Below are 9,272 nucleotides of genomic sequence, written 5' to 3' on the forward strand. Positions count from 1 at the left end.
ATCTTTGTATTTCCAACTGCGCGCTTTTTCAACTTCATCGATCACAGCGTCAGAGCACTAGTGCCGTGGTTGCCTGAAGCGCAACGTTAGGTTATTACCATAACCCTGGTTCCCTGAAAAGAGAATGACAACCATTAACGAAAAGTAAAGAACGTCTCTTACCGTCAATCTCTGAGCAAATATACAAAAGTTGCCCTATCAGGGCCCTGCTGTGAGGGGGAAGTCCCGCCCACCTCCTGCTGAAGAGAGACGTCCTCACAGTAGTACATCGCCATTTTCTTTCGAAAAAAGAGGTCAGCTGGGGACACGACCTCAAAGGGTAATGGTTGTCATTCTCTTTTCAGGAAACCTGGGTTATGGTAATAACCTAACATTTCCTTTCAATTCAAATGACAACCATTACCGAATGGGAAAGCTGTACCAAAGTTGTCATGGCTCCAGATTACCAACAGTACAGCCCTGCGGCGATAGCAACAGAGCCCACATGACGCCAAAGGGCATGCCTCCTGCAAAACTCTAGAGCCCAGAGAGGATCTCGTTCGGTTTGTCAGATCGAGGCGGTAAAAACGCACAAATGTCTGACTACCTGTACATGTAGCAGCATTGCATAACTCATCTAAGGAGGCGCCATGAAGGAAAGCCCACGAAGTTGCCTGGCCCCTGGTAGAATGGACCGTAATGTTCCCCGGTAACAGAGAGTACGTCTGTTCATATGCCAGGCTTATCGCATCTGTTACCCAGTGCGCTAGACGTTGCTTCGATAGGGCCTGACCTCTAGAGTGGGACCCGTAGCAGACAAACAACTGGTTGGACTGTCTCCAGGACGCCGTCCTATCCAAATAACAGCACAGAGCTCGAACTGGGCATAGCATATGTTGTCTACGGTCCTCCTCTGACTCGTGAGGGGGAGGTCTGAAAGTTTAATATGGAATGAGGATACCACCTTTGGCAAAAAGGATGTTCTTAATGTTACCCGCAAGTCACTTCCAGTGAAAGCCATACATGTGTCATTAATGGACAGCACATGAAGCTCACTTTCTCGTCTGGCAGCTGTAATGGCTATTAAAAATGCCACTTTTAATGAAACATTGCGCAGTTCTGCTGAATGCATGTACTCAAATGGGGGACCCTTAAGGGCCCACAGAACCAGTTCTAGATCCCACTTGGGAACCATACTTTTCATGGGAGGATGAAGTCTCCGAGCCCCTTTAAGAAATTGTACTGCCAGGAAATGAGTAGAGCAAACCAGGGGCACCTTGGCCATCTGGGTGCAACCAGCAGAACTTGTGCTCTCTCCACCCTGATCCTCTCTAGTGTCAGGGGTATTAATGGTAACAGGGGAAACGCATACAAGAGCACCTGTAGCCAGGGTTGAGCTAACGCGTCTACTCCCAGGGGACCCCCCTCTCTCTCCATGGAGAACCATAGGGGGCAATGGGTGGACTAGGCTGTGGCAAAGAGGTTGACTCGTGCAGTACGGAACCTCTTCCAAATCTGTTCCACCACTTGAGGATACAGCCTCTACTCAGAGCTGTCTGGAGCTCCTCTGGACAGGAGGTCTGCTGTCTTGTTGTCCACACCAGGGAGGTGAACTGCCTTGATGGAACGTAAGTTTCTGTGTGTCCAGGACAGGAGTATGTGCACTGCGTGGTGAAGGCCCGGTGAGTGCAGGCTGCCTTGGTGATTTATGTAGGCTACCACTATGGTGTTGTCTATCCGGACCAGCACATGTTTGTGCGCTAATTGCTGGCGAATATGTGATAATGCGAGGCTCACTGCTTGCAGCTCTTGAGCATTTATGTGCGCTAGCTGTCAATGTCCCTTCCACTGACCTCTTATTCCTCTCCCATTCCAGACCAATACCCAGCCCAGACTGGATGTGTCTGTAATGATCACTTCCCTTCTGTGAGGGGATCCAAGGGGAGATCCAAGGCGCAGATTGCCAAGACAGAGCCACCACTCCAGTGTCTTCCAGCATTGTCTGGACACTCGCACCAGCTGGTACCAATCTCGGACCGGGTGCACCTTGAGCGTATTCACCTAGGCTTGAAGCAGGCGCATTCTCAGCAGCCCTAGTGGAAGGATTCTCGAAGCGGCTGCCCCAACAACCTTTGATATAGTTTGACCTGTAGGAGAGCGTCCTCTCTGAACAGGGAGAGTGTGGTCTCCAACGACCGAATCCTGTCTTCCGACAGTGAGGCAAGCATGCTCACAGAGTTCAGTTTGTTTTTTGAATGCATGCAAACTAGTCAATCGTCCAGATAGTTTAGAATCTGAATACCCTGCAGCCTGAGTGGAGCCAGTGCTGCATCCATGCACTTTGAAAATGTGCAGGGCGCCAGCGAGAGGCCAAATGGCAGCACGCAGAACTTGTATGCATTGCCTTGAAAGGCGAAGCGCAGATATTTTCTTACCCCTGGCCTGCGGTGGTCCCCTGCCGCTGGCCCTGCCTCTGCCTGATTGTTACTCTTGGGTGGAGGGCGATGTTCAGACCCTTTTACCACAGCAGGCTATGCATGCCACCTTGGGCGCTTACTGTAAGCTGGAAGGTGCGAGAACTTTGAGGTGCCTCCGTGGCCTTGTGGGACCTCTCAAGGCTCACATCACTGGTCACCCCAAAAGCCTGTACCGGTGTAATGGGGGCATCCAGCAGCGCCACATTCTCGGTCTCTACAACCTTTGCTTCCCTCAGCCACAAATGCCGGCAAGCGGCCACCATCACCGCCAGTGACCTGCCTGATGCCTAACTCCCCTATTAGGTCAGTCATCGCCTTAACCACTGCCTGGAACTCCCCTGTGTCTGCCTCCATGGCTCTGTCCTGCAGCCTCTCCGCCAACTGGCTCTGGTAGAGCACCAGTATGGCCACGGCGTTTGCTGCTCGCACGGACAGCGCTGCCAATGCGTATGCCTTTTTCAGCATTGCGACCGTTGTTCTGCAGGGCTTTGACGGGCATGTTGGTCCATATCCCCCTTGGTGAAGGTGGAACCTTGCACCAACACCGTGACCGTGTCCCTGATGGTGGTGAATGTGCCTAGGTCTGCTTCTTGGGCTCCTGCAGTTTGCAGCAGAGACTCCGCTGTTCTGTAGGTAGAGGGTGCAGATGCTGGATTGTCCCAGGAGGAGCACACCTAATCCAGGAAGTCCTGGCATAAGGGGAGGGTGTGCTGTGGATGCCCTCTCTGCTCGAGGAAGCGGTTCCCTTTTCCCTCCTGTTCCGCCGGCCATGAGACATCCATAGCTGCAGCTGCCCGCTGCATTAGCGCCAGGAACTCCTCCCTCTGCGACATGTGTGACTGCCCGGTGGTAGGGGGCAACCTGCCCTAGGATTTTAATAGGGTCTCCAGCATAGTTTGCTGAGCCCTCACAGTCTCTGCCAGCTTGGCAAAGCGGTGCTTGGCCAAGCTTGGACGCCTCCGAGGCAACAGCGATGGAGAATGTCTGCGCCTGCATGGAGAAGGGGAGCTGTGCCTACGTGGCGACCTCCTGTTCCCTGGGGAAGGGGAGCGGTACCTGCGTGGCAACCGTCTGTCCCCTGGTGACCGTCCCCTTGAGCAGTACCGCTTCGGCGGTGACCATCTCACCTCCCCTGAGAGATGCCTGTGCCACTGTACTGGTGGTGGAGAAGGGGAGGGTGACCCAGTTGTGTGGGAGAGTTCCCTGGTCACTGTAGTAGGGGGTTCCTGAACGACCTCTGCGGAAGATCCTGGATCACTGATCTCATTCTCCCCTGGCTTGAGGAAAGAGAATAGGGATAGGGCTGCTCTTGGCCACTTTGTTCTCCTTGAGAACTTCCGACAGGGAGAGCAGTCCAGCTCACCTGCCAGTGCCTTGGCCGCGTGTTCTGGCCTGAGGCACCTGGCGCAGGATCTGTGTTCATCCTGCCTGTGCAGCTTGGCTAAGCACCGGTCACACTGGTGGAAGCCCGCTGATCAAGTAGACTGCAACAACATATTTGCAGTTGTTGTTGTCAAAACTGCTGTGCTCAATGAGCAGTCTGCAGACGCGTTTTTTTTTTAAAACGATTCACCGGTGCCTAATCAGTCAGTGACGGGATCGACGTCGAGGCAAGCTCTGCCGGTGCCAAGGTCGCTGTCGAGATGTGCGAGGTCTGTGCCGCGATGTCGGTGTCAATTCGATCGTTGCCACGGTGGATGCCGACGTGTAGCACGGTCGGTGCCGGGCTATAGATGGCTCCGAAAATGGTCCTGTGTGCCGAGTTGATCTGCGTCGAGAGAATGCGCTGTCGGTGCCGAACAGTTGGTGCCGGGTGGACTTGTTCCAAGGCCGGTGCTGATGGTAGGCACAGTCAGAGCAGAGCTGTAGGTGGCACCGAAGATGTTCACGCTGGCTCTGGGTCAACCGGGGCCGGGTGGGCGCTGTTTCTCTCAGCCTCACAGTCGGCAGGAAAACCGTGGTCAGTGCCGAGGTAAGCAGACGATTCACTCGGCTTGGTCGCCAAGGGGAAGCGCAGCCGAGCTAGGATAGCCCGAAACTTGAAAGGGGCGCTGACCTTTTTTTTTTTTTTCTTTGGTTCGCTGACCGATTAAATCGCCGCAGAGGTCGATGCAGCGAACAGGTCTCACACGGTATATAGCTACACATACCCTTGTGTAGTGAGAGTAATGGCTGCTCGCTAATCCCTGAAGAGGGGTCGAAACCAGTTCTAGCCAGAAACTGATGTAGGACTATTAGCGAGAGCAGTGTTACTGACACTCAAAAGCGTGATACATTGATTTTATTTATTTATTTATTTATTATTTGGAAAATCAAATAACCAGCCAAATTTGGAACACAAACGCAAAAGAAATTTACGACTTTACGACAGAGATATGAGAGATAAAATGGCGATGTACTATTGTGAAGACGTCCCTCTTCAGCAGGAGTTGAATGGGACCCCCTCACAGCAGCGCCCTGATAGGGCAGCTTTTGTATATTTGCTCAGAGATTGACGGTCAGAGAGGCCCTTTCCCGTTCGGTAATGGTTGTCATTTGAATTGAAAGGGAACCCATGTTAGAGTATGGCCATTTAAGCAAATTATAACCTCGATTCTAAAAAAAAAAAAAAAAAAAAAAGCCCAATTCCGCTTATTATACGCGTACTTAGCAACTAGACTAGCGCATGCAGAGAGCATCACGGGATAGGGATAAGTCTATTTTTCAATTTCAATTACAGTGCTTTATTGGCATGACTGGTTATTACAAGGATTGCCAAGGCAATGATGGGTAAATTCCAATTCAAGCCTGCAGTAGAGTATAATCACACAATGGTCACAGTTTCCAAGTCCACTTGTAATAAGCGGGATTGGGTTTCTCTTTTTACAAAGTAGCTTTAATTTTCTGAGTCACGGGTTGTGTGATTGACTGGTGTCAATGTATATGCACGTCTTTTGAATTTTAGAATCCTCCTAACCCCACCAGTTCAACCAAGAAAAACCAGAACTACTAAAAAAAATTGAATTTGTATAAACACCCCCACTCCCCTCTCTCTGAAATGGGGTGGGCTTGTTCTGGTTAGGGTTAGGTATGTAGGTAAATGAACAAAGAAATAAAACATGAATTCTCTTTCCTTGGGCATGCACTGGCTACACAATTTATTTATTTCCTTAAAATTCAGATAATTTTAATAAATCAGTGTAGTAAAAAATATATTTATATATTTATGCAATTGGGAACTTCTAATATATGAATTAACCTAATATATACTGAGAGTATATTGGAATAATAGCTAGACCGTAAAAGATATTTACAAATGACCCTCCTTATCTGAATATTCTGATATACATATAAATAATGCAATACATCACCATAATGATTACCAAACTCATTGTTTATTAATTATTTGATAGTTTTGTCTCCATTGGGACTAAATAGTTTAGTGAACGTATATTCAATTAAACGAAGGACTGGGGGGGCAGGTAAACCAGAAAAGCTTTAAAATTATTTTGAAAACAAAATAATTGTATAATATGTGAAAAAAGTAATTATTGAAATCACTAATTGGAGGATTTTAGAATTGTACAGACGATTATGTATCAAAGGTTTTAATTTTAGGAATCGATTTTAGATTTTATTTAATTAGAATTAATTTATTTCCAGTGTTTTTTGTTTGTTTGTTTTGGGGATTTTTACACATTTTAATGTTACATGCTCATAAGCCCATTGAGAGCCAAGAAAACTTTGATAGTGTTTTTTTTTTTTTTTTACATATCAATGAGACATGACTATGCCTGTGTAGCAGGGCGGTAGGAAAGCCCTGTTTAAATATATTTTGTTTGTTTATTTTTAGAACGGGGTCTCCCCCTCTGTCATCTTATTTATTGTATTTGTTTATTGTGTTTTATTTTGTAGATAGATGTCGGCGAACCGCCGTGTGTTTTGTTTATTGTTTTATATTTGTATTATGACTGTATATTTGTTCCGTTATTTAAAAAGACGGCGTGTGTGCGTGCATGTGTGTACAATTCAAAAACTTGTGCAGAAGTTGGCCGTATATAAACCCGCATCTCTCTGCGCTCCAGGGTAGGGTGTTTGGAAGTGGAGAGCGGGAGAGCGGGAGAGAGCGGGAGCACAGGAGCAGGAGCAGGAGCAGGAGCAGGAGCAGGAGCAGGAGCAGGAGCGAGAGGCGAGAGAGAAATTTAAAACTAAAATAATATAAGGATAAGTGAAGGCAGTTGCTCAGCCTGACCTTAGCGTTTATTTTGGGTTTGAGATTTATTTTGTTTAATTGTTTTATTTTGCTCTGTGAGCAGTGTTTATTTTTGTTTAAATAGTTTGTTTATTTTTGTTTTTTTTAAATAAAACGGCGCACGCGCCACTGCACGGTACCCGTCTGTTGTTGTTCCTCATTCTGGTCTGAGTCACTGCAACGCCATTTCCAGCCACACGTGGCGTTCACTGTGGGATCACCAGGGCCTCCTGGACTCAGGCCGGAAGAGGTACTGCACAAGGTTACTGCAGTTAAATTTTTTTTAGTTTTTTTTTTTTAATTGTTATAATTATTTTTTTGGAGTGAGGAAGAAGAAGAAAGGATGGGAGGAAAGAGGAGGAGCTGCAAGAAGCAGCAGCAGAGGCAACAGCAGCAGCTGCAGCAACCGCAGCAGAAGAGGTGGTGGACCTGGGCTCCAACTCGGTTTGGACCCCTGGACTGGGCAGCTGAGCAGGAAGACTGGAGGGCTGAAGGGGCCCCCATGTGCGGAGCCTGTGGTGAGTTTGGGCACATTCGGGAGGACTGCCCCTATGGCGACCCCCAATATGAGGAGGCCTGGAACCAGGGCCTGGTTGGGGATGCGACAGAGTGGTTCTTGGCGAGAGACCAGACTCCGCCAACAGCCAAGAGGGAGGATCCCGAACAGCCACAGCCCAAGCCTGCCCCAGCGGAGGAGTGCCTGCTGGTCCCACCACAGCCACAGGAGGAGACCATAGGGGTGACACAGGAGTGCTACCTCTGTGGGGAGTGGGGACACTTTCCACTCAACTGCCCCTTCCCACTAGAATACCTGCTGGTTCTGCCACCTCCACCAAGAGGGGATGAGCCAGAGCGTCCTGCACCAGAGTGGGAGGAACTCGAGCGTTCTATGCCTGAGTGGTACGAACCTGATCGTCCACAGCCCAAGAAGGGGGAGCCAGTGCGTCCACAGCCCAGTTACCCACCAGCAGAGGGAGAATGCCTGCTGCTTCACCTCAATGGGAGGACTGATTGTCGCTCCCACCTCCACCAGCAGAGGAAGAATACCTGCTAGTTCCGCCTCCACCGCTGTGGGAGGACTGCTTGTCGCTCCCACATCCACCAGCAGAGGGAGAATACCTGCTGATAGCACGTCCAACCCCATGGGAGGACTGCTTGTCGCTCCCACCTCCGCCAGCAGAGGGAAAGTACCTGCTGGTGGCACCTCCACCACCGTGGGAGGACTACGCGCCATTCCCACCACCACCAGCAGAGGGAGTATGCCTGCCGGTTTCCCCACAGAAGGGGAGGAGCCCCGGCAGCCTTCGCTGCCAGAAGGGGAGGAGACCCGGCCGCCTTCGCTGCCAGAAGGGGAGTAGCCCCGGCCATCTGCGCCAGGAGCAGAGCTGCAGGAGCTGCCTCTGTCTCCACCACCACCAGCAGCAGAGCAGCAGGAGCTGCCTCTGTCTCCACCGCCACCAGGAGCTGCTTCTGTCTCCAACCCCGCTAGAGGGGTTCTGCTCCTGCTTCTCTCTTCAGCATTGGAGGGACCGGGCAGGATGCTGCCAGACCTCAGCAGCCCCTGCATAGGTTACTGAGGGGAGCATGGGGGGAAAAACGCCCAGCCACAGTGGCTTCGAAGAGGGCCAAACCCCGCACCACAGCTAGGCCAGGCTCGCCTCCCGCCGTCGCCTCCCGAGGGTCCGTTGCTGCCCTGCCTCGCACCACCCAAGGATGCTACGTCCGCATCGCCTGGGGCTGCTTCTCTCTCTCTTTTATCCCCTAGGGTCACCAAGGGTCCCACTTCGACTGGGGTAGCTGAGGGTCCCGCTTCGCCTGGGGTCTCGCTTCGCCTGGGGTCGCCTGTCTCTCCTCCACTTCGCCTGGGGTCGCTGAGGGTCCCTCTTGGTCTGGGGTTGCCTGTCTCTCCTCTGCTTCGTCTGGGGCCGCTGCCGGCTCTGCTTCGCCTGGGGCTGCTGCCTGGCTTGCGTCGCCTGGAGCCAGTACTAGTCCTGCAGGACCGCATATAGCACCGGGGCCGACGCCTCGGAAAAGGAGGCCGTCGGCTACAAAGAAGGGTGGGGGGCATTTTCGCGGCAGGAAGTACGGTGACTGGAGCCCCACAAAGGGGAGCTGTTGGCCATGAAGAAGGGGGAGGGAGGTCAGGAGACCTGCTCCCCCAGCTGCACTTTCGCAGCAGGGGGAACAATGCCTGAAGCCCCGGAAGAGGGATCTGCCAGCCACAATGGAGTGGGGGGGGAAGGACCTCCCACCATGGCCGCCACCATCGACACCTTGCTCTCCCTCTTCCGGGACTTTGAGACTAAGGCGGGGGGTGGCCGTTGGGGCCATGTGTGCTTCGCACAAGGAGGGGGATAAGTAGCAGGGAGGTAGGAAAGCCCTGCTTAAATATATTTTGTTTGTTTATTTTTAGAATGGGGTCTCCCCCTCCGTCCCTATGTTATTTATTGTATTTGTTTATTGTGTTTTATTTTGTAGACAGATGTCTGTGAACCGCTGTGTGTTTTGTTTATTGTTTATATATGTATTATGACTGTATATTTGTTCCGTTATTTAAAAAGACGGCGTGTATGCGTGCATGTGTG

The sequence above is a fragment of the Polyodon spathula genome, chromosome 1 (assembly GCF_017654505.1).
Source record: "Polyodon spathula isolate WHYD16114869_AA chromosome 1, ASM1765450v1, whole genome shotgun sequence".
In the NCBI taxonomy this organism is placed as follows: domain Eukaryota; kingdom Metazoa; phylum Chordata; class Actinopteri; order Acipenseriformes; family Polyodontidae; genus Polyodon; species Polyodon spathula.